The 8,469-nt window shown below is 38.0% G+C and overlaps 1 pseudogene; it reads left to right on the forward strand.

Annotated features, from left to right (window-relative positions):
• The first annotated feature begins 6,563 nt into the window (after positions 1-6,563).
• Positions 6,564-8,469, forward strand: part of LOC102821511 — a 13,670-nt pseudogene continuing 11,764 nt past the window's right edge.

The raw sequence follows: 8,469 nt of genomic DNA on the forward strand, positions 1-8,469 counted from the left end.
ACATCTGCACATACACATCCACTGCATAATCTTATTTGAATGGCAAAATCAAACACCACAAATTGGGTGAGGTACAAGTGCATTTATACTCTTATTTTCTCATTGTTCTGGAGGTTAGTAGTCCTAATTCCAGGTGTCAAAGCGCCAAGTTCTCTCTGAAGTCTAGGGGAAGATCCTCTCTTGCTTATTCCATCTTTTGGAAGCCCCGGGAATTCTTTGGCTTGCAGCTACAACTCTTTACAGCAAACCACCAACCAGTATTTTGGCAAGCAGCTAGAGACATTAACTCTATGCACCACTTTGGTTGGTTATGTGTCGTGGAGTCACTTCCGACTCATAGCGACCCTATACAGGGTTTCAGACTCTTAAAGATGCTTCTGATGATCATCTTACCTTGGTATTTCTGTGTCTCTTGTCTTTTTTTTTTTTTTTTAAGTGGGACACAACTCTGATTGAAATAGGACCCATGAGGGCTGATATGACCTCATGTTAACTTAATTGACAACATCATCAAAAACTATTTTCCAATAAGTCACATTCACAGGGTTAGAATGTCAATAAAATAAATTTTGGTGGGATGCAATTTGATTCATAATACTTATATCCCTACACACACACACACAACCCACATATATAATGGAATGATCCAGCAAAATATAAAAAGTAGTTACCTCCAGTGCTCAAGATTTCTTATCAGTATATTTCTTTCCTTGCTCATATTTGTAAAGTGAGTATCACTTTAATAATCAGAATTATACCATTAAACATAAGAAAAGAGAGATGGAAAATTAAAACTATAATATTATCTAAAATAGTATCTTCTGCGAATAAAATCCGTTGCATAATTAGAGAGCTGTGTTGAGCTTTAGTAGTATCTGCAATGTTAAGCATATTAATCACAGATGTCATTCTATACATCTTGGACTTATTACATTGTGATTCATGGGAGTTGTTGACACTTTTGAAGGTGCTATTAATTATTGGTGTCACTGAAAGCCTGTGGAGAATGGTTCCTAAGAGCATAGATGTGGGTACTGTGTTGATATTGCCTGATTCTGTTTTTGCTCAGTCTTCATTCATTTATACCATATGATACTCATACTGGGAAAGTAGGTAAGTTTTGGGCCCATTTTCCTAACTTGCAAATCAGGAATAGCAGAAATGGTTATAGCATAATCTGATGTAACAAAGAGGTCAAACAATGGTTAATGAGGAAGCTGAAGTTTATAGCAGTTTTTATTCCATCTACAGTGGAGTAGATTCTGACTCATGCTGACCCCATGTGTAGCAGAGTAGAACTGTCTTTCATCTGGTTTCCAATTCCTCATTTTTTAGAAGTAGATCATCAGGTCTTTTTTTCTAATGTGCCCTCTGGTTGGACACAAACCTCCAACGTTTTGGTTCGCAGTGGGCCACATTAACTGTTTGCACGACGAAGGACTCTTAGGGAAGCTACAGAATCGATTTTCAGAAGTTGAGACAATTGACCGTGCCACCATTACTTTAACTACGCACAGGGTTATCCATGGTGGACAGGCTTTCAGCTGAGCTTCCAGACTACGACAGACTAGGAAGAAGGATATGTAAACTACTTATAAATGTATAGCCATTGAAAGCCTTATGAATAGGAGAGGAACAATGTCAAATAGGCTGTTAGAAGATGAAAACCTTATGAATAACATCAGAATATTGTTGAATACAGTGCTAGAAGATGAACCCCTCAGGTTGGAAGGCACTTAAAATATGGCTTGGGAAATGTTGCTTTCTCAAAGTAGAGCTGACCATGATGACACAAAGCTTATGGAACCTTCATTTGCAGATTGGCCCCACTCAAAATGAAAAGAAATAGCTATAAACATCCATTAATAATCAGAACGAGGAATGTACGAAGCATGAATCTAGGAAAATTGGAAGTCATAAAAAATGAAATGAATGAAGATCAGTAATTTAGGCATTCATAAGCTAAAATTGGCTAGTATTGGACATTTTGAATCACACAATCAAATGGTTAACTATAGCAGAAACAACAAATTGAAGAAGAATGCCATTGCATTCATCATCAAAAATAACATTTCAAGATCTATCTTGAAAAGCTGCACTGTCTGGACAGGATAATATCCATATGCTCACAAGCAAGATCAGTTAATATCACTGGTACTCAACTTTATGCACCAACCACTAAAGGCAGTGATGAAGAAATTGAAGAATTCTACCAACTTCGTCAGTCTGAAATCAATCACACATGCAATCGAGATGTATTAATAATTACTGGTGACTGGAATGTGAAGGTTGGAAACAAACAGGAAGGGTAGTAGCTTGAAAACATGGCCTGGGTGATAGAAATAATGCTGGAGATCACATGACAGAATTTTTAAAAGACCAATAACTTCTTAATTGCAAATACCTTATTTTTTTAAACTTACTTTTATAACTTCAAATGCCTACCTTTCTTTTCTTTTTTTAAAGTTTTTATTGTAAATTGAGTGATAGTTTACATGGGAGAACATCAGTTTTACACTTATGCTACTTTTTTTTTTTTTTTTTAAGTTTTAATTGTAAATTGAGTGATAGTTTACATGGGAAAACATCAGTTTTACACTTATCCTATCATATTTTGTTTCATTGCAATGATTACAATCTCTTCTGTGCATTATCACTCAACAGTATTTGCTTCTATTCCCTCTGGGGTTTTTTGTTTTGTTTTGTTTTTCATGTACACAAAAACACTCAGGAATATGTAATCATTTAAACAAAGAGCACATTCTGCAAACCTGTCTCCTGGCAGGCAGCACACAACCTTTCTCTTTCCATGAGTCTAGAGTCCTCAACTGCTCTATCTCTCCATTTCATCATCTCTTCCTACATCTCTGGTATTGCTGCTTCTCTGGATAGGGTCCCACATTCTGCTCATGCTCTTCTCCTTTGATAGCCCTAGGGTTCTCTGTTCCTGGAATGTAAGATTAACTACTCCCTGCATTATGTTACAGAACTTCTACAGTTGTGGCAATCTTAATCAATCATGACAACAATTACTCACTATTGAATCATAAGGATCTTATCCCCATCTCTTTTCACCAGATCCATCTAGACAAGATGAAAACTATTCAGGGTGGATTCTACCTTCTCTTGCACACTCTGAAACAAAATTTCCTCTTGAAAACTTGTAAGCCAGTCACTTTGTGCCCTTATATCCCCCCTTTTTTAGGTAGGTAATGTCTATGTTGCCTGGCCCAATCAATCCTGTTTACAGAGGGGATAGGGTTGATCCTTGATGTGAAGAATCCTTTCCTCTCAGTTGATATTTTGAGCTACTACATCCATAAGTATAGGTCAAGTTCATACAAATACCTTTTTAAGCAGCATAAAAGATGACTTTAAAAATGGACCTAACCAGATGGAACATACAGAAAACAAATTGAATACATCTGTGGGAAGAAATGATGGAAAAGCTCAATATCATCAGCCAAAACACGGCAAGGGACAGACTATGAAACAGTCAATCAATTGCTCATATACAAACAAAGGCTGAAGATGAAGAAAATTAAAACAAGTCTATAAAAGTCAAAACACAAACTTGAACATATCCCACATGAATTTAGAGATCATTTCAAGAACATATTTGATGCATTAGACACTAATGACCGAAGACCAAAAGAGCTGTGGGATGGCATCAAGAACATCATACAGGACAAATGCAAAAGGTCATTAGGGTGACAAAAAAAGAAATAAAAGACCAAAATGGATGGCAGAAAAGACTCTGAAACTTGCTCTCCAGCATAGAGATGCTAAAGCGAATGGAAGAATTGAGGAGGTAAAAGAGCTGAACAAACATTTCAAAGTGCAGTCTGAAAAGACAAAGCCACGTATTATAATGAAATATGCAAAGACCTTGAGTTAGAAAAACAAAAGGGAGGAATACTCTCAGCATTTCTCAAGTTGAAAGAATTGAAGAAAAAATTCAAGCCAGAACTTGCAATACTGAAGAATTTTATAGACAAAATGTTGAATGATGCAGAAAGCATCAAAAAAAAGAAGGCATACCCAGAGACCCTGAATCAAAACGAAATGATGTTAACCATTTCAAGAAGTAGCATGTGATCTAGAGCCAATGATACTGAAAAAAGAAACCCAAGATGCACTGAAGGCATGGACGAAGAACGAAGGTCTGGTTGTTGATTGAATACAAACTGAAATCTTTCAGCAAACTGATGCTGCACTACAGGCATTCACTCATTTATGCCAAAATATTTGGAAGACAGTTACCTGGTCAACTTCTTGGAAGAGTTCTCTATTTGTGCCCATTCCAAAGAGAAGTGACCTAACAGGATGCAGACATCATAGAACAATAACACTAATATCACACACAAGTAAAATTTTGCTAGAGATATTTGAAAAATGGCTGCAACAATACATCAATGTAGAATTGCCATATTTCAAGTCAGATCCAGACAAGGACATGGAACTAGGGATATAATTAATCACATGAACCTTAGCTGAAAGCACAGACATCTAGAAAGATGTTTACCCATGCTTTATTGACTTCGCAAAGGCTTTGACTGTTTCTTTCATGACAAGCTATGGATCACACTGCCAAGAATGGGTATTGCATAACACTAAATTTACACAAAAGAGAGGAAGACCCCCAATGAGGTAGATTGGCACAGTTATTGCAGCAATGTGCTCAAATGTAGCAGCAATTGTGAGCTTGGCGCCGGACCAGGCAGTGTTTCATTCTGTTGTGAATAGCATCACTATTAGTCGGAAATGCCTTGAAGGCATCTAACAACAACAATGCCATGGCATTCCCAACTACCATGTTCTGACCGCTTGGAGTTTCTATTTGGCACTTCTTGTTGTTGTTGTTGTGTGCCGTGGAATTGATCCCGACTCATAGCGACCCTGTACAGGGTTTCCGAGGCTGTAAATCTTTATGGGAGCAGAAAGCTTCATCTTTCTACTGCGAAACAGCTGGTAGTTTCGAACTGCTGACCTTGTGGTTCACAGCCCAATTCATAACCACTACGCTACCAGAGCTCCACCCATGTAATATGAATCAACTGGGAGAAAATAAACATTATTTTCAATTTAGCATAGATCATGTAAACATCAAGGATGTTGTACAACTAAGGTCTCCCAATTTTCTCTCAAATTTCTACAGAAAGCACTACGTACTCTCGGAATAGATAAACGGATCTTTAGAGACATGGAACGTAAGTTGCAGTCACTGCTCCCAATGACATCTGACATTGTTTTGCAGTTATTATGTTGGGACTACCCACTTTTCTCTTTCTTCACTTGGACGCTCACTTTTGTTTTGTTTTGGTTTCTGTACCTCTTGCCCAAGTGGAAGCAAGTCTGAATGCTAATAATTGTCCAATTTCAGGCTATCATTTGGAGGTAATTAATTTGGACAGCAAGCATAAACCTAGCATTTGGGAGGCTGACTTGTGGCTCAGTTAACTCACCAGATGAATTCTTTTATTTTTAAGTAGCTGCTTTTCCAAATACTCATTAATAAAACAGGTGCTTTACTCTGGGTCCCACATCTGACTCTGTCCCAGTAGACCACGAAGTTTCCTGAATGTATCAATAGAACATTTATTGTGTAGTTTTCATTTAACTGTCACCGAGCCAATTACTTAATTAATATTTTACCTCCTTATTTTCTTTATTTTTGAGATCAACAAAATCCCACAAGCTGCCAAACCAAAATAATATGGGGAGAGGAGGGGAAGCTGGGGAGTGACATGCTAATTATTTTCACATCAAAAACTGGAAAATGCTGTAACTGACATTGCTTATCAAGTAATTATGAAACATAGACACCAAATTTCAAAGACGTGTGTTTCAAATCAGGGACCTACCTGAGTTCTTACCAAAATACTTCTCCCTCTGAGAAGCACTTAGTACACAACATTATTTATGTAATACGTTTGCAGCATTATGTAAATATTTTGGGAAATGGTGAAATTTGCAATCAGCAACTAAGAAATCATCAAGGAGACGCTCACAAGGAGAACCTCATACTTTCAAACCTGAAACAGATGTGCAACTACTTGAGGCTCAGGTCCTTGCGGCCTTTTTTGTGCTGTGAAGTATGATCCAGATGTTACTACCTGCAAGACCTTCAACGATTTGCATCCTTTGTCTAACATAATATGAGAATGACCTAACTCCTTAGTTCAGAGAGGCAACACAAATGGAGCAAGCAATGCAATCTTGCCACATGGCAGTCAGTCATTGGTATCTACTTTTGCCTTGGTAATAAACTGAATCACGCTGTCGGACTAAGGATCACACTCTCGTGCTTCATTTATTTTAGTCATGCTCTAATGACATACGGTAAGTCAAATGGACAGAAGTTAACCTCAACCTCTCCATGCTTAAGCCTGTTTCACCTGATTTAACATCAATGCATATACGCCTTACAAATCTCTGTTAAAGACCACTAACTTTTATGTTCTGCAAAGGGTATTGCTGAATCTGCTGAATTTAAAACATGGGAGGAAAAAGACCCAAAATTTCACAGGACTGCTTTCTTTAAATATGCCCTATTGGTCAAGATGACCAAACGAGGGCGTTTAAAAAAGGTAATGCTGCTACTACAAAGAAGAAAAGTTCTTTTCTTCCCCAAACATATGCTTTGCAGCTGAGCCCTGCTCTCAGTTTTGAATCTTGTTTCATGTGGCTGTCTGACTCTTTTCTTTGGCTAAATGCCAAAAGATCTCTGATGATACTTTCCCCATCTTCCCAGACTTTTTATTCAGATATTAAAATAATGAAACATGAAACTGAACACATGAGATTGAGTCCCCATGCAATCAAGAGTTCTAATGCAAAAGGTAAAATAAAAGCATATTTGCTGCTTGGAAAAGCATTTTGGGAAAGTACATGTTTTGTTACATAAATATTCCTTCTTCTTCATTCTGAAAAACAAGTGAGGTGAGAAAGGAAATGCAAAGAATGGAAAAGGAAGGAGAATTTTTGAAATTGGCAGAGCAGAATGTGAGGATTCAAAAATGGTGTTGATGGATGTAGAAAGAGATGTCACAGTCAAAGGAAAAATGGTTAGTGTTGTTAACAGAAATTCTTAAGGCGCATATATGCATTAATGCTAATTCCACTGAAATAGCTGGAACAGGTTCTGGAGGATGAAGAGGTTAAGGCTAGCTTCTGTACATTCTGCTCACCATATGTCTGGGGAGTACGGCTAAAATATTACTGGTGCACTTCTTCCAGTTGGAATGAGCGAAACTAGAAAAAGAGCACATTTGTGGGCCGTGTTCTTTCATGAGATTTTATGATTCCTTAGCAAACCTGACCCTATTGTTCATGGCTTTGAATCATATTTTTGCTAGTTTCTTCTTATTGTTCACAAGTCTACTCAGAGATTGAAGAGACTGACCTTTTTCTTTATGTAACTCAAACCATTCTTTAGGAGGCAAATGAGATCACATAAAATTTTCACTGAAATTTCATTAGTCTACATTCTCCATTTGCTTGGACAGAATTCCAGTCACTCCAGTATTCCAATATACCAATACCTCCAGGTGTTTCTAGGAAGGTGATCACATGGTTCATGAACAAGTCCACTCCTCTTGTAACCCTGGTGGCTAGGTAAGTAGCCACTGCTTTGTGAGGCACTGCAGTCTCTCACACTCCTGTCAAGTCAGGGGAGACCTCACTTGTGGGCTTTGCTGGGTCCACAGATTCTAACCTAATCTTTGAACTTCCACAGTTCTTCTCTGAAAGAGTTTCGCCCATGTCTTTTTGGAGTCATTTTCTGTGGCAGAATGTGGGAAAGGATATGTTCCTCTCTCTGCCAAGTACTGTTAGAAGGATTCCTAAAATAGAGCTGCTTGGGCCCAGTGGGATATGGCTTTCAGTTAAAGTCCTCGTTTCATTTTCTTTACTGCATTCTGTAGGTTTCAGATGCCCCAGAGAACTGAAAGCAGAAATACATTCATGTCACAGGCAGATTTAGTGAGATCAAATTCCATATTCTCGTCTATATACATCCTTGCTGTATTCACCAAGCTTCTTGTTTACTTCAAGAGCTTCCTCAGCCCTCCTTATCAATGAACTTTTCTTGAGTCATCGCGCCAAACTCCTGCTTCAGAAAAAAAAATTTTGTTGTTGTGTATCTCCCATATTACACACACCAGACATACGAAAGCTATATGTATGATTGTTTTTGTTGTTAGTTACTGTCTCACTAACTCTGATTCATAGCAACCCTATGTACAACACAACAAAACACTGTTGGATTTGACATCATCATTGTGATCAGTGGTATGTATGAACCATTGTTGTGGCCCCTGTGTCATTGCATCTCACAGATGGGTTCTCTTGCCTTCATGAGTCCTCCACTTTACCACACATTGTACCCTTCTACAGTTACTGCTCCTTCCTAATGAAGTATTGAAGAGCACAGATGTCAGTTTGAGGACTTAAGGTGTGCCTGACCCA

Source organism: Chrysochloris asiatica, unplaced genomic scaffold, assembly GCF_000296735.1.
Source record: "Chrysochloris asiatica unplaced genomic scaffold, ChrAsi1.0 scaffold00031, whole genome shotgun sequence".
In the NCBI taxonomy this organism is placed as follows: domain Eukaryota; kingdom Metazoa; phylum Chordata; class Mammalia; order Afrosoricida; family Chrysochloridae; genus Chrysochloris; species Chrysochloris asiatica.